A 17,386-nucleotide genomic window follows, 5' to 3' on the forward strand; every position below is an offset into this window, starting at 1 on the left:
GGCATGGTCTTATTGTAGGTGTCTTAATGTTTCTGAATGGCAATAAGGCACAGGTCAGTTGTATACCAGGAAATCATTACAAAGTCAATGCTGCAGAGATGCATGGCAACGACCTGGTGTTGACCGAGTGTGAGGTCTACAGAGTGGAGGGTGAGTGACAGTCACTTAGGACAAATCTCACATGGTACCATATTCCTTTTATAGTGGACTACTTTTTTAATGTAATGAACAGGATTAGACTTACAGACCTTTGAAGATACCCTGGAACAATGTATGCCCATTGATACAGTACATATTAACCCCATTTCTATTCCTGCAGACTTAGGAGATCGTCTGGCAAAGTCCTGGAGAAACGCACTTTGGACATTTGAGTAAGTATTAGTCTTTGAACCTGCACACCACATCCCGAAAACACAGCAATTCAGTTATTATACAAAGGTGTAGGAATAGAGAATGAATTGAAGGAGAACAGGTGACTGAGCCCCAAATGAGGGAGGAAGTGCAACTGCCAACACCAGAGTCCGAAGGGATACATTCTAATAACAAGTATATCATAAGCATATTATGCAGATAAGACATCTTAATTATCTATGTTACTCAACTCATTCTGATTCTTCCGCCACAACCCCTTTGGCAGTGATTACTGCCTTGATTCTTCTTAGGTATGATGCTACAAGCTCGACACACCTGTATCTGGGGAGTTTCTCACATTCTTCTCTGCAGATCCTCAAGCTCGGCCAGGTTGTATGGGGAGCACTGCTGCACAGCTATTTTCAGGTCTCTTCAGAGATGTTCGATCGGGTTCCAGACCGGGCTCTGGCTGGGCCACTCAAGGACATTCAGAGACTTGTCCCGAACCCACTTCTGCGTTGTCTTGGCTGTGTGCTTAGGGTCGTTGTCCTGTTGGAAGATTGAACCTTCACTCCAGTCTGAGGTCCTGAGCACTCTGGAGCAGGTTTTCATCAAGGACCCCTCTGTACTTTGCTCTGATCATATTTGCCTCGATCCTGACTAGTATTCCAGTCCCTGCCACTGAAAAACATCCCCACAGCATGATGCTGCCACCACCATGCTTCACTATAGGGATAGTGCCAGGTTTCTTCCAGACATGACGTTTGGCATTCAGGCCAAATAGTTTCATCAGACCATAGAATCTTGTTTCACATGGTCTGAGAGTCTGTAGGCAAACTCCTTTTGGCAAACTCCAAGTGGGCTGTCATGTGCCTTTTACTGAGGAGTGGCTCTGCCTCGACACTATTCGGTCTCGGGCTCTACGGAAATTTTTTTCGACCTCATGGCTTGGTTTTTGCTCTGGCATGCACTGTCAAGTGTGGGACGTTATATAGACAGGTGTGTGCCTTTCCAATGTCCAATCAATTTAATTTGCCACAGGTGGACTCCAATCAAGTTGTAGAAACATCTTAAGGATGATCAATGGAAACATGATGCACCTGAGCTCAATTTGTTTTATTTTACCTTTATTTAACTAGGCAAGTCAGTTAAGAACAAATTCTTATTTTCAATGATGGCCTCGGAACAGTGGGTTAACTGCCTGTTCAGGGGCAGAATGACAGATGTTGTACCTTGTCAGCTCGGGGATATGAACTTGCAACCTTTCGGTTACTAGTCCAATGCTCTAACCACTAGTCAGGTAGCAAAGGGTCTGAATACTTATGTAAATAAAGTATTTCAGTTTTACATTTTTTTATACATTTGTAAAATGTTCTAAAAACCTGTTTTCACTTTGTTATTATAGGGTATTGTGTGTAGATTGCTGAGGATTAGTTATTATTATTATTTTATCCATTTTAGTATAATGCTGTAATGTAACAATGTCGAAAAAGTCAAGGGGTGTGAATAGTTTCCGAAGGCAGTGTATATCCTATTCAGACCCTCCTATGTGAGTGTGAAACATTACATGAAATGCATTGCTCTCATATGCAATCCTCCTGACAGTCATTATTTCCCATTGTATGTTGATCCCAGGCATTCCCCAACTCGTACTGCTGACCAAAGTGGACGAGGCCTCCGGCTGTTACTGTTGACCAAAGTGGACGAGGCCCCCGGCTGTTACTGCTGACCAAAGTGGACGAGGCCTCTGGCTGTTACTGCTGACCAAAGTGGACGAGGCCTCCGGCTGTTACTGTTGACCAAAGTGGACGAGGCCTCCGGCTGTTACTGCTGACCAAAGTGGACGAGGCCTCCGGCTGTTACTGCTGACCAAAGTGGACGAGGCCTCCGGCTGTTACTGCTGACCAAAGTGGACGAGGCCTCCGGCTGTTACTGCTGACCAAAGTGGACAAGGCCTCCGGCTGTTACTGTTGACCAAAGTGGACGAGGCCCCCGGCTGTTACTGCTGACCAAAGTGGACGAGGCCTCCGGCTGTTACTGCTGACCAAAGTGGACGAGGCCTCCGGCTGTTACTGCTGACCAAAGTGGACGAGGCCTCCGGCTGTTACTGCTGACCAAAGTGGACAAGGCCTCCGGCTGTTACTGTTGACCAAAGTGGACGAGGCCCCCGGCTGTTACTGCTGACCAAAGTGGACGAGGCCTCCGGCTGTTACTGCTGACCAAAGTGGACGAGGCCTCCGGCTGTTACTGTTGACCAAAGTGGACGAGGCCTCCGGCTGTTACTGCTGACCAAAGTGGACGAGGCCCCCGGCTGTTACTGCTGACCAAAGTGGACGAGGCCTCCGGCTGTTACTGCTGACCAAAGTGGACGAGGCCCCCGGCTGTTACTGCTGACCAAAGTGGACGAGGCCTCCGGCTGTTACTGCTGACCAAAGTAGACAAGGCCTCCGGCTGTTACTGTTGACCAAAGTGGACGAGGCCCCCGGCTGTTACTGCTGACCAAAGTGGACGAGGCCTCCGGCTGTTACTGCTGACCAAAGTGGACAAGGCCTCCGGCTGTTACTGCTGACCAAAGTGGACGAGGCCTCCGGCTGTTACTGCTGACCAAAGTGGACAAGGCCTCCGGCTGTTACTGCTGACCAAAGTGGACGAGGCCTCCGGCTGTTACTGCTGACCAAAGTGGACGAGGCCTCCGGCTGTTACTGCTGACCAAAGTGGACAAGGCCTCCGGCTGTTACTGCTGACCAAAGTGGACGAGGCCTCCGGCTGTTACTGCTGACCAAAGTGGACGAGGCCTCCGGATGGTGGCAGAGGAGCTGCAGAATGTTTACCTCAGCCACTACATAGAGGAAGGTGAGATGTTTACGAATTGCATGTAACAGCATGGCCGTTAAAGATCAACACAAAGCGCTAATTGGCTAAGTTAAAGGGATAGTTCCCACAAATTACAAAATGACATCTGTTTCCTTACCCTGTAAGCAGTCTATGGACAAGGTATGACCTCAATCCATGCTTCGGTTTAGTTTCCTTGGCACGGTTTCAGGTTCATCCTGTTTCCATGGATCATCCTTAAAATGTTTCTACAACTTGATTGGAATCCACCTGTGGTAAATTCAATAATGACTTTAAGTCATTTCTAAATGTGTTTGTGTGTTTCTTTAGACCCACAAGTTAAATGCGTCCCTGGGTATTCCTTCTTGTATTCCGCCAATGAACAACTACAGCCAGGAGTGTGAGCAGGACCCCAACACTGATATCCTGCTGCCCAGTCTGAACCAGATGTTGAACTATGCTGACAGCTTCAAAAAGCAGCTAGAGGAGCAGGAAGAGATGCATGCATCTAAACCCCGGTCCAGCCAACAGAGACAAGTACTGTTACATGCACACAATAATACGATTATTGTGGATAGCCAGATTAATATAATAGTTTGATTAAAATGTTTACTTGCTTTGCTTACAATAACTATTTCCCTAATTATCCTGTTTGCATGGATACATCTGAAATCAGGCTACCTGATCGCACACTGATAAAGGCAGACAATCGGACATATACAGTTTGTATGTGAAAACTCCTTAGAAAGACGCATACATTCAGTTGTCCCGAACACACGTCAGTCGCGCTAGAGGGAGGCTCGCTCGGCTGGTGATAGAACATTCACTGATGAAATACACCACTGGAACCCCAATTAAAGTGTTTCCATGTCCTAATAATTAGAAAGACTGCTCAGAAAACCAGGGGTTTTAATCCGCGTATGCTTACTTCAATTTCAACCTGACACTGATTTAACATAAACAGAGTAAGGCGTTTGAATGACTATTGCATAATCTTCCTACTGCCATAATCAGTTTAATATACAATTATTAGTGTGGATGTAAACATACTCAAAGAACGTTGTTTGAGTTACCTATATTTCCTGGGTAAGATGCAGTAATATAACCAAGTATAGGTATCATGCATCTATATGTTGTCGGTCTGTGTCTATCTTCTCTGCAGGTTGTACTCCACCAGAGGTGGGGCTCCCCATCTATATGTTGTCGGTCTGTGTCTATCTTCTCTGCAGGTTGTACTCCACCAGAGGTGGGGCTCCCCATCTATATGTTGTCGGTCTGTGTCTATCTTCTCTGCAGGTTGTAATCCCCATCTATATGTTGTCGGTCTGTGTCTATCTTCTCTGCAGGTTGTAATCCCCATCTATATGTTGTTGGTCTGTGTCTATCTTCTCTGCAGGTTGTACTCCCCATCTATATGTTGTCGGTCTGTGTCTATCTTCTCTGCAGGTTGTACTCCACCAGAGGTGGGGCTCCCCATCTATATGTTGTTGGTCTGTGTCTATCTTCTCTGCAGGTTGTACTCCACCAGAGGTGGGGCTCCCCATCTATATGTTGTCGGTCTGTGTCTATCTTCTCTGCAGGTTGTACTCCACCAGAGGTGGGGCTCCCCATCTATATGTTGTTGGTCTGTGTCTATCTTCTCTGCAGGTTGTACTCCACCAGAGGTGGGGCTCCCCATCTATATGTTGTTGGTCTGTGTCTATCTTCTCTGCAGGTTGTACTCCACCAGAGGTGGGGCTCCCCATCTATATGTTGTCGGTCTGTGTCTATCTTCTCTGCAGGTTGTACTCCCCATCTATATGTTGTCGGTCTGTGTCTATCTTCTCTGCAGGTTGTACTCCCTATCTATATGTTGTCGGTCTGTGTCTATCTTCTCTGCCAGGTTGTACTCCACCAGAGGTGGGGCTCCCCATCTATATGTTGTCGGTCTGTGTCTATCTTCTCTGCAGGTTGTACTCCCCATCTATATGTTGTCGGTCTGTGTCTATCTTCTCTGCCAGGTTGTACTCCCCATCTATATGATGTCGGTCTGTGTCTATCTTCTCTGCCAGGTTGTACTCCACATCTATATGTTGTCGGTCTGTGTCTATCTTCTCTGCAGGTTGTACTCCCCATCTATATGTTGTCGGTCTGGGTCTATCTTCTCTGCCAGGTTGTAATCCCCATCTATATATCTATATGTTGTCAGTCTGTGTCTATCTTCTCTGCAGATTGTACTCCACCAGAGGTGGGGCTCCCCATCTATATGTTGTCGGTCTGTGTCTATCTTCTCTGCAGGTTGTACTCCCCATCTATATGTTGTCGGTCTGTGTCTATCTTCTCTGCAGGTTGTACTCCCCATCTATATGTTGTCGGTCTGTGTCTATCTTCTCTGCAGGTTGTACTCCCCATCTATATGTTGTCGGTCTGTGTCTATCTTCTCTGCAGGTTGTACTCCACCAGAGGTGGGGCTCCCCATCTATATGTTGTCGGTCTGTGTCTATCTGCTCTGCAGGTTGTAATCCCCATCTATATGTTATCTTCTCTGCCAGGTTGTACTCCACATCTATATGTTGTCGGTCTGTGTCTATCTTCTCTGCCAGGTTGTACTCCCCATCTATATGATGTCGGTCTGTGTCTATCTTCTCTGCCAGGTTGTACTCCCCATCTATATGTTGTCGGTCTGGGTCTATCTTCTCTGCCAGGTTGTAATCCCCATCTATATATCTATATGTTGTCAGTCTGTGTCTATCTTCTCTGCAGGTTGTACTCCACCAGAGGTGGGGCTCCCCATCTATATGTTGTCGGTCTGTGTCTATCTTCTCTGCAGGTTGTACTCCCCATCTATATGTTGTCGGTCTGTGTCTATCTTCTCTGCAGGTTGTACTCCCCATCTATATGTTGTCGGTCTGTGTCTATCTTCTCTGCAGGTTGTACTCCCCATCTATATGTTGTCGGTCTGTGTCTATCTTCTCTGCAGGTTGTACTCCACAGAGGTGGGGCTCCCCATCTATATGTTGTCGGTCTGTGTCTATCTTCTCTGCAGGTTGTACTCCACCAGAGGTGGGGCTCCCCATCTATATGTTGTCGGTCTGTGTCTATCTTCTCTGCAGGTTGTAATCCCCATCTATATGTTGTCGGTCTGTGTCTATCTTCTCTGCAGGTTGTAATCCCCATCTATATGTTGTTGGTCTGTGTCTATCTTCTCTGCAGGTTGTACTCCCCATCTATATGTTGTCGGTCTGTGTCTATCTTCTCTGCAGGTTGTACTCCACCAGAGGTGGGGCTCCCCATCTATATGTTGTTGGTCTGTGTCTATCTTCTCTGCAGGTTGTACTCCACCAGAGGTGGGGCTCCCCATCTATATGTTGTCGGTCTGTGTCTATCTTCTCTGCAGGTTGTACTCCACCAGAGGTGGGGCTCCCCATCTATATGTTGTTGGTCTGTGTCTATCTTCTCTGCAGGTTGTACTCCACCAGAGGTGGGGCTCCCCATCTATATGTTGTTGGTCTGTGTCTATCTTCTCTGCAGGTTGTACTCCACCAGAGGTGGGGCTCCCCATCTATATGTTGTCGGTCTGTGTCTATCTTCTCTGCAGGTTGTACTCCCCATCTATATGTTGTCGGTCTGTGTCTATCTTCTCTGCAGGTTGTACTCCCTATCTATATGTTGTCGGTCTGTGTCTATCTTCTCTGCCAGGTTGTACTCCACCAGAGGTGGGGCTCCCCATCTATATGTTGTCGGTCTGTGTCTATCTTCTCTGCAGGTTGTACTCCCCATCTATATGTTGTCGGTCTGTGTCTATCTTCTCTGCCAGGTTGTACTCCCCATCTATATGATGTCGGTCTGTGTCTATCTTCTCTGCCAGGTTGTACTCCACATCTATATGTTGTCGGTCTGTGTCTATCTTCTCTGCAGGTTGTACTCCCCATCTATATGTTGTCGGTCTGGGTCTATCTTCTCTGCCAGGTTGTAATCCCCATCTATATATCTATATGTTGTCAGTCTGTGTCTATCTTCTCTGCAGATTGTACTCCACCAGAGGTGGGGCTCCCCATCTATATGTTGTCGGTCTGTGTCTATCTTCTCTGCAGGTTGTACTCCCCATCTATATGTTGTCGGTCTGTGTCTATCTTCTCTGCAGGTTGTACTCCCCATCTATATGTTGTCGGTCTGTGTCTATCTTCTCTGCAGGTTGTACTCCCCATCTATATGTTGTCGGTCTGTGTCTATCTTCTCTGCAGGTTGTACTCCACCAGAGGTGGGGCTCCCCATCTATATGTTGTCGGTCTGTGTCTATCTGCTCTGCAGGTTGTAATCCCCATCTATATGTTATCTTCTCTGCCAGGTTGTACTCCACATCTATATGTTGTCGGTCTGTGTCTATCTTCTCTGCCAGGTTGTACTCCCCATCTATATGATGTCGGTCTGTGTCTATCTTCTCTGCCAGGTTGTACTCCCCATCTATATGTTGTCGGTCTGGGTCTATCTTCTCTGCCAGGTTGTAATCCCCATCTATATATCTATATGTTGTCAGTCTGTGTCTATCTTCTCTGCAGGTTGTACTCCACCAGAGGTGGGGCTCCCCATCTATATGTTGTCGGTCTGTGTCTATCTTCTCTGCAGGTTGTACTCCCCATCTATATGTTGTCGGTCTGTGTCTATCTTCTCTGCAGGTTGTACTCCCCATCTATATGTTGTCGGTCTGTGTCTATCTTCTCTGCAGGTTGTACTCCCCATCTATATGTTGTCGGTCTGTGTCTATCTTCTCTGCAGGTTGTACTCCACCAGAGGTGGGGCTCCCCATCTATATGTTGTTGGTCTGTGTCTATCTTCTCTGCAGGTTGTACTCCACCAGAGGTGGGGCTCCCCATCTATATGTTGTTGGTCTGTGTCTATCTTCTCTGCAGGTTGTAATCCCCATCTATATGTTGTCGGTCTGTGTCTATCTTCTCTGCAGGTTGTAATCCCCATCTATATGTTGTTGGTCTGTGTCTATCTTCTCTGCAGGTTGTACTCCCCATCTATATGTTGTCGGTCTGTGTCTATCTTCTCTGCAGGTTGTACTCCACCAGAGGTGGGGCTCCCCATCTATATGTTGTCGGTCTGTGTCTATCTTCTCTGCAGGTTGTACTCCACCAGAGGTGGGGCTCCCCATCTATATGTTGTCGGTCTGTGTCTATCTTCTCTGCAGGTTGTACTCCACCAGAGGTGGGGCTCCCCATCTATATGTTGTTGGTCTGTGTCTATCTTCTCTGCAGGTTGTACTCCACCAGAGGTGGGGCTCCCCATCTATATGTTGTTGGTCTGTGTCTATCTTCTCTGCAGGTTGTACTCCACCAGAGGGTGGGCTCCCCATCTATATGTTGTCGGTCTGTGTCTATCTTCTCTGCAGGTTGTACTCCCCATCTATATGTTGTCGGTCTGTGTCTATCTTCTCTGCAGGTTGTACTCCCTATCTATATGTTGTCGGTCTGTGTCTATCTTCTCTGCCAGGTTGTACTCCACCAGAGGTGGGGCTCCCCATCTATATGTTGTCGGTCTGTGTCTATCTTCTCTGCAGGTTGTACTCCCCATCTATATGTTGTCGGTCTGTGTCTATCTTCTCTGCCAGGTTGTACTCCCCATCTATATGATGTCGGTCTGTGTCTATCTTCTCTGCCAGGTTGTACTCCACATCTATATGTTGTCGGTCTGTGTCTATCTTCTCTGCAGGTTGTACTCCCCATCTATATGTTGTCGGTCTGGGTCTATCTTCTCTGCAGGTTGTACTCCCCATCTATATGTTGTCGGTCTGTGTAGATCTTCTCTGCAGGTTGTACTCCCCATCTATATGTTGTCGGTCTGTGTCTATCTTCTCTGCAGGTTGTACTCCACCAGAGGTGGGGCTCCCCATCTATATGTTGTCGGTCTGTGTCTATCTTCTCTGCAGGTTGTACTCCACCAGAGGTGGGGCTCCCCATCTATATGTTGTCGGTCTGTGTCTATCTTCTCTGCAGGTTGTAATCCCCATCTATATGTTGTCGGTCTGTGTCTATCTTCTCTGCAGGTTGTAATCCCCATCTATATGTTGTTGGTCTGTGTCTATCTTCTCTGCAGGTTGTACTCCCCATCTATATGTTGTCGGTCTGTGTCTATCTTCTCTGCAGGTTGTACTCCACCAGAGGTGGGGCTCCCCATCTATATGTTGTAGGTCTGTGTCTATCTTCTCTGCAGGTTGTACTCCACCAGAGGTGGGGCTCCCCATCTATATGTTGTCGGTCTGTGTCTATCTTCTCTGCAGGTTGTACTCCACCAGAGGTGGGGCTCCCCATCTATATGTTGTTGGTCTGTGTCTATCTTCTCTGCAGGTTGTACTCCACCAGAGGTGGGGCTCCCCATCTATATGTTGTTGGTCTGTGTCTATCTTCTCTGCAGGTTGTACTCCACCAGAGGTGGGGCTCCCCATCTATATGTTGTTGGTCTGTGTCTATCTTCTCTGCCAGGTTGTACTCCCCATCTATATGTTGTCGGTCTGTGTCTATCTTCTCTGCAGGTTGTACTCCCCATCTATATGTTGTCGGTCTGTGTCTATCTTCTCTACCAGGTTGTACTCCCCATCTATATGTTGTTGGTCTGTGTCTATCTTCTCTGCCAGGTTGTACTCCCCATCTATATGTTGTCGGTCTGTGTCTATCTTCTCTGCAGGTTGTACTCCCCATCTATATGTTGTCGGTCTGTGTCTATCTTCTCTGCAGGTTGTACTCCCCATCTATATGTTGTCGGTCTGTGTCTATCTTCTCTGCCAGGTTGTACTCCCTATCTATATGTTGTCGGTCTGTGTCTATCTTCTCTGCCAGGTTGTACTCCACCAGAGGTGGGGCTCCCCATCTATATGTTGTCGGTCTGTGTCTATCTTCTCTGCCAGGTTGTACTCCCCATCTATATGTTGTCGGTCTGTGTCTATCTTCTCTGCAGGTTGTACTCCCCATCTATATGTTGTCGGTCTGTGTCTATCTTCTCTGCCAGGTTGTACTCCCCATCTATATGTTGTCGGTCTGTGTCTATCTCCTCTGCCAGGTTGTACTCCCTATCTATATGTTGTCGGTCTGTGTCTATCTTCTCTGCCAGGTTGTACTCCACCAGAGGTGGGGCTCCCCATCTATATGTTGTCGGTCTGTGTCTATCTTCTCTGCAGGTTGTACTCCCCATCTATATGTTGTCGGTCTGTGTCTATCTTCTCTGCAGGTTGTACTCCCTATCTATATGTTGTCGGTCTGTGTCTATCTTCTCTGCCAGGTTGTACTCCACCAGAGGTGGGGCTCCCCATCTATATGTTGTCGGTCTGTGTCTATCTTCTCTGCAGGTTGTACTCCCCATCTATATGTTGTCGGTCTGTGTCTATCTTCTCTGCCAGGTTGTACTCCCCATCTATATGATGTCGGTCTGTGTCTATCTTCTCTGCCAGGTTGTACTCCACATCTATATGTTGTCGGTCTGTGTCTATCTTCTCTGCAGGTTGTACTCCCCATCTATATGTTGTCGGTCTGGGTCTATCTTCTCTGCCAGGTTGTAATCCCCATCTATATATCTATATGTTGTCAGTCTGTGTCTATCTTCTCTGCAGATTGTACTCCACCAGAGGTGGGGCTCCCCATCTATATGTTGTCGGTCTGTGTCTATCTTCTCTGCAGGTTGTACTCCCCATCTATATGTTGTCGGTCTGTGTCTATCTTCTCTGCAGGTTGTACTCCCCATCTATATGTTGTCGGTCTGTGTCTATCTTCTCTGCAGGTTGTACTCCCCATCTATATGTTGTCGGTCTGTGTCTATCTTCTCTGCAGGTTGTACTCCACCAGAGGTGGGGCTCCCCATCTATATGTTGTCGGTCTGTGTCTATCTGCTCTGCAGGTTGTAATCCCCATCTATATGTTGTCGGTCTGTGTCTATCTTCTCTGCAGGTTGTACTCCACCAGAGGTGGGGCTCCCCATCTATATGTTGTCGGTCTGTGTCTATCTGCTCTGCAGGTTGTAATCCCCATCTATATGTTGTCGGTCTGTGTCTATCTTCTCTGCCAGGTTGTACTCCCCATATATATGTTGTCGGTCTGTGTCTATCTTCTCTGCAGGTTGTACTCCACCAGAGGTGGGGCTCCCCATCTATATGTTGTCGGTCTGTGTCTATCTTCTCTGCCAGGTTGTACTCCACCAGAGGTGGGGCTCCCCATCTATATGTTGTTGGTCTGTGTCTATCTTCTCTGCAGGTTGTACTCCACCAGAGGTGGGGCTCCCCATCTATATGTTGTCGGTCTGTGTCTATCTTCTCTGCAGGTTGTACTCCCTATCTATATGTTGTCGGTCTGTGTCTATCTTCTCTGCCAGGTTGTACTCCACCAGAGGTGGGGCTCCCCATCTATATGTTGTCGGTCTGTGTCTATCTTCTCTGCAGGTTGTACTCCCCATCTATATGTTGTCGGTCTGTGTCTATCTTCTCTGCCAGGTTGTACTCCCCATCTATATGATGTCGGTCTGTGTCTATCTTCTCTGCCAGGTTGTACTCCACATCTATATGTTGTCGGTCTGTGTCTATCTTCTCTGCAGGTTGTACTCCCCATCTATATGTTGTCGGTCTGGGTCTATCTTCTCTGCCAGGTTGTAATCCCCATCTATATATCTATATGTTGTCAGTCTGTGTCTATCTTCTCTGCAGGTTGTACTCCACCAGAGGTGGGGCTCCCCATCTATATGTTGTCGGTCTGTGTCTATCTTCTCTGCAGGTTGTACTCCCCATCTATATGTTGTCGGTCTGTGTCTATCTTCTCTGCAGGTTGTACTCCCCATCTATATGTTGTCGGTCTGTGTCTATCTTCTCTGCAGGTTGTACTCCCCATCTATATGTTGTCGGTCTGTGTCTATCTTCTCTGCAGGTTGTACTCCACCAGAGGTGGGGCTCCCCATCTATATGTTGTCGGTCTGTGTCTATCTGCTCTGCAGGTTGTAATCCCCATCTATATGTTGTCGGTCTGTGTCTATCTTCTCTGCAGGTTGTACTCCACCAGAGGTGGGGCTCCCCATCTATATGTTGTCGGTCTGTGTCTATCTGCTCTGCAGGTTGTAATCCCCATCTATATGTTGTCGGTCTGTGTCTATCTTCTCTGCCAGGTTGTACTCCCCATATATATGTTGTCGGTCTGTGTCTATCTTCTCTGCAGGTTGTACTCCACCAGAGGTGGGGCTCCCCATCTATATGTTGTCGGTCTGTGTCTATCTTCTCTGCCAGGTTGTACTCCACCAGAGGTGGGGCTCCCCATCTATATGTTGTTGGTCTGTGTCTATCTTCTCTGCAGGTTGTACTCCACCAGAGGTGGGGCTCCCCATCTATATGTTGTCGGTCTGTGTCTATCTTCTCTGCAGGTTGTACTCCACCAGAGGTGGGGCTCCCCATCTATATGTTGTTGGTCTGTGTCTATCTTCTCTGCAGGTTGTACTCCACCAGTGGTGGGGCTCCCCATCTATATGTTGTCGGTCTGTGTCTATCTTCTCTGCCAGGTTGTACTCCACCAGAGGTGGGGCTCCCCATCTATATGTTGTTGGTCTGTGTCTATCTTCTCTGCCAGGTTGTACTCCCCATCTATATGTTGTTGGTCTGTGTCTATCTTCTCTGCCAGGTTGTACTCCACCAGAGGTGGGGCTCCCCATCTATATGTTGTTGGTCTGTGTCTATCTTCTCTGCCAGGTTGTACTCCACCAGAGGTGGGGCTCCCCATCTATATGTTGTTGGTCTGTGTCTATCTTCTCTGCAGGTTGTACTCCACCAGAGGTGGGGCTCCCCATCTATATGTTGTTGGTCTGTGTCTATCTTCTCTGCCAGGTTGTACTCCCCATCTATATGTTGTCGGTCTGTGTCTATCTTCTCTGCAGGTTGTACTCCCCATCTATATGTTGTCGGTCTGTGTCTATCTTCTCTGCAGGTTGTAATCCCCATCTATATGTTGTCGGTCTGTGTCTATCTTCTCTGCAGGTTGTACTCCCCATCTATATGTTGTCGGTCTGTGTCTATCATCTCTGCAGGTTGTACTCCACCAGAGGTGGGGCTCCCCATCTATATGTTGTCGGTCTGTGTCTATCTTCTCTGCAGGTTGTACTCCCCATCTATATGTTGTCGGTCTGTGTCTATCTTCTCTGCCAGGTTGTACTCCCCATCTATATGTTGTCGGTCTGTGTCTATCTTCTCTGCAGGTTGTACTCCCCATCTATATGTTGTCGGTCTGTGTCTATCTTCTCTGCCAGGTTGTACTCCCCATCTATATGTTGTCGGTCTGTGTCTATCTCCTCTGCCAGGTTGTACTCCCTATCTATATGTTGTCGGTCTGTGTCTATCTTCTCTGCCAGGTTGTACTCCACCAGAGGTGGGGCTCCCCATCTATATGTTGTCGGTCTGTGTCTATCTTCTCTGCAGGTTGTACTCCCCATCTATATGTTGTCGGTCTGTGTCTATCTTCTCTGCAGGTTGTACTCCCTATCTATATGTTGTCGGTCTGTGTCTATCTTCTCTGCCAGGTTGTACTCCACCAGAGGTGGGGCTCCCCATCTATATGTTGTCGGTCTGTGTCTATCTTCTCTGCAGGTTGTACTCCCCATCTATATGTTGTCGGTCTGTGTCTATCTTCTCTGCCAGGTTGTACTCCCCATCTATATGATGTCGGTCTGTGTCTATCTTCTCTGCCAGGTTGTACTCCACATCTATATGTTGTCGGTCTGTGTCTATCTTCTCTGCAGGTTGTACTCCCCATCTATATGTTGTCGGTCTGGGTCTATCTTCTCTGCCAGGTTGTAATCCCCATCTATATATCTATATGTTGTCAGTCTGTGTCTATCTTCTCTGCAGATTGTACTCCACCAGAGGTGGGGCTCCCCATCTATATGTTGTCGGTCTGTGTCTATCTTCTCTGCAGGTTGTACTCCCCATCTATATGTTGTCGGTCTGTGTCTATCTTCTCTGCAGGTTGTACTCCCCATCTATATGTTGTCGGTCTGTGTCTATCTTCTCTGCAGGTTGTACTCCCCATCTATATGTTGTCGGTCTGTGTCTATCTTCTCTGCAGGTTGTACTCCACCAGAGGTGGGGCTCCCCATCTATATGTTGTCGGTCTGTGTCTATCTGCTCTGCAGGTTGTAATCCCCATCTATATGTTGTCGGTCTGTGTCTATCTTCTCTGCAGGTTGTACTCCACCAGAGGTGGGGCTCCCCATCTATATGTTGTCGGTCTGTGTCTATCTGCTCTGCAGGTTGTAATCCCCATCTATATGTTGTCGGTCTGTGTCTATCTTCTCTGCCAGGTTGTACTCCCCATATATATGTTGTCGGTCTGTGTCTATCTTCTCTGCAGGTTGTACTCCACCAGAGGTGGGGCTCCCCATCTATATGTTGTCGGTCTGTGTCTATCTTCTCTGCCAGGTTGTACTCCACCAGAGGTGGGGCTCCCCATCTATATGTTGTTGGTCTGTGTCTATCTTCTCTGCAGGTTGTACTCCACCAGAGGTGGGGCTCCCCATCTATATGTTGTCGGTCTGTGTCTATCTTCTCTGCAGGTTGTACTCCCTATCTATATGTTGTCGGTCTGTGTCTATCTTCTCTGCCAGGTTGTACTCCACAAGAGGTGGGGCTCCCCATCTATATGTTGTCGGTCTGTGTCTATCTTCTCTGCAGGTTGTACTCCCCATCTATATGTTGTCGGTCTGTGTCTATCTTCTCTGCCAGGTTGTACTCCCCATCTATATGATGTCGGTCTGTGTCTATCTTCTCTGCCAGGTTGTACTCCACATCTATATGTTGTCGGTCTGTGTCTATCTTCTCTGCAGGTTGTACTCCCCATCTATATGTTGTCGGTCTGGGTCTATCTTCTCTGCCAGGTTGTAATCCCCATCTATATATCTATATGTTGTCAGTCTGTGTCTATCTTCTCTGCAGGTTGTACTCCACCAGAGGTGGGGCTCCCCATCTATATGTTGTCGGTCTGTGTCTATCTTCTCTGCAGGTTGTACTCCCCATCTATATGTTGTCGGTCTGTGTCTATCTTCTCTGCAGGTTGTACTCCCCATCTATATGTTGTCGGTCTGTGTCTATCTTCTCTGCAGGTTGTACTCCCCATCTATATGTTGTCGGTCTGTGTCTATCTTCTCTGCAGGTTGTACTCCACCAGAGGTGGGGCTCCCCATCTATATGTTGTCGGTCTGTGTCTATCTGCTCTGCAGGTTGTAATCCCCATCTATATGTTGTCGGTCTGTGTCTATCTTCTCTGCAGGTTGTACTCCACCAGAGGTGGGGCTCCCCATCTATATGTTGTCGGTCTGTGTCTATCTGCTCTGCAGGTTGTAATCCCCATCTATATGTTGTCGGTCTGTGTCTATCTTCTCTGCCAGGTTGTACTCCCCATATATATGTTGTCGGTCTGTGTCTATCTTCTCTGCAGGTTGTACTCCACCAGAGGTGGGGCTCCCCATCTATATGTTGTCGGTCTGTGTCTATCTTCTCTGCCAGGTTGTACTCCACCAGAGGTGGGGCTCCCCATCTATATGTTGTTGGTCTGTGTCTATCTTCTCTGCAGGTTGTACTCCACCAGAGGTGGGGCTCCCCATCTATATGTTGTCGGTCTGTGTCTATCTTCTCTGCAGGTTGTACTCCACCAGAGGTGGGGCTCCCCATCTATATGTTGTTGGTCTGTGTCTATCTTCTCTGCAGGTTGTACTCCACCAGTGGTGGGGCTCCCCATCTATATGTTGTCGGTCTGTGTCTATCTTCTCTGCCAGGTTGTACTCCACCAGAGGTGGGGCTCCCCATCTATATGTTGTTGGTCTGTGTCTATCTTCTCTGCCAGGTTGTACTCCCCATCTATATGTTGTTGGTCTGTGTCTATCTTCTCTGCCAGGTTGTACTCCACCAGAGGTGGGGCTCCCCATCTATATGTTGTTGGTCTGTGTCTATCTTCTCTGCCAGGTTGTACTCCACCAGATCTCCCCATCTATATGTTGTTGGTCTGTGTCTATCTTCTCTGCAGGTTGTACTCCACCAGAGGTGGGGCTACCCATCTATATGTTGTTGGTCTGTGTCTATCTTCTCTGCCAGGTTGTACTACTCCCCATCTATATGTTGTCGGTCTGTGTCTATCTTCTCTGCAGGTTGTACTCCCCATCTATATGTTGTCGGTCTGTGTCTATCTTCTCTGCAGGTTGTAATCCCCATCTATATGTTGTCGGTCTGTGTCTATCTTCTCTGCAGGTTGTACTCCCCATCTATATGTTGTCGGTCTGTGTCTATCATCTCTGCAGGTTGTACTCCACCAGAGGTGGGGCTCCCCATCTATATGTTGTCGGTCTGTGTCTATCTTCTCTGCAGGTTGTACTCCCCATCTATATGTTGTCGGTCTGTGTCTATCTTCTCTGCAGGTTGTACTCCCCATCTATATGTTGTCGGTCTGTGTCTATCTTCTCTGCCAGGTTGTACTCCCCATCTTTATGTTGTCGGTCTGTGTCTATCTTCTCTGCAGGTTGTACTCCCCATCTATATGTTGTCGGTCTGTGTCTATCTTCTCTGCAGGTTGTACTCCCCATCTATATGTTGTCGGTCTGTGTCTATCTTCTCTGCAGGTTGTACTCCCCATCTATATGTTGTCGGTCTGTGTCTATCTTCTCTGCAGGTTGTACTCCACCAGAGGTGGGGCTCCCCATCTATATGTTGTCGGTCTGTGTCTATCTTCTCTGCCAGGTTGTACTCCCCATCTATATGTTGTCGGTCTGTGTCTATCTTCTCTGCATGTTGTACTCCACCAGAGGTGGGGCTCCCCATCTATATGTTGTTGGTCTGTGTCTATCTTCTCTGCCAGGTTGTACTCCCCATCTATATGTTGTCGGTCTGTGTCTATCTTCTCTGCATGTTGTACTCCACCAGAGGTGGGGCTCCCCATCTATATGTTGTTGGTCTGTGTCTATCTTCTCTGCCAGGTTGTACTCCCCATCTATATGTTGTCGGTCTGTGTCTATCTTCTCTGCAGGTTGTACTCCCCATCTATATGTTGTCGGTCTGTGTCTATCTTCTCTGCCAGGTTGTACTCCCCATATATATGTTGTCGGTCTGTGTCTATCTTCTCTGCAGGTTGTACTCCACCAGAGGTGGGGCTCCCCATCTATATGTTGTCGGTCTGTGTCTATCTTCTCTGCCAGGTTGTACTCCACCAGAGGTGGGGCT

The sequence above is a fragment of the Oncorhynchus gorbuscha genome, linkage group LG23 (genome assembly GCF_021184085.1).
Source record: "Oncorhynchus gorbuscha isolate QuinsamMale2020 ecotype Even-year linkage group LG23, OgorEven_v1.0, whole genome shotgun sequence".
Lineage (NCBI taxonomy): Eukaryota > Metazoa > Chordata > Actinopteri > Salmoniformes > Salmonidae > Oncorhynchus > Oncorhynchus gorbuscha.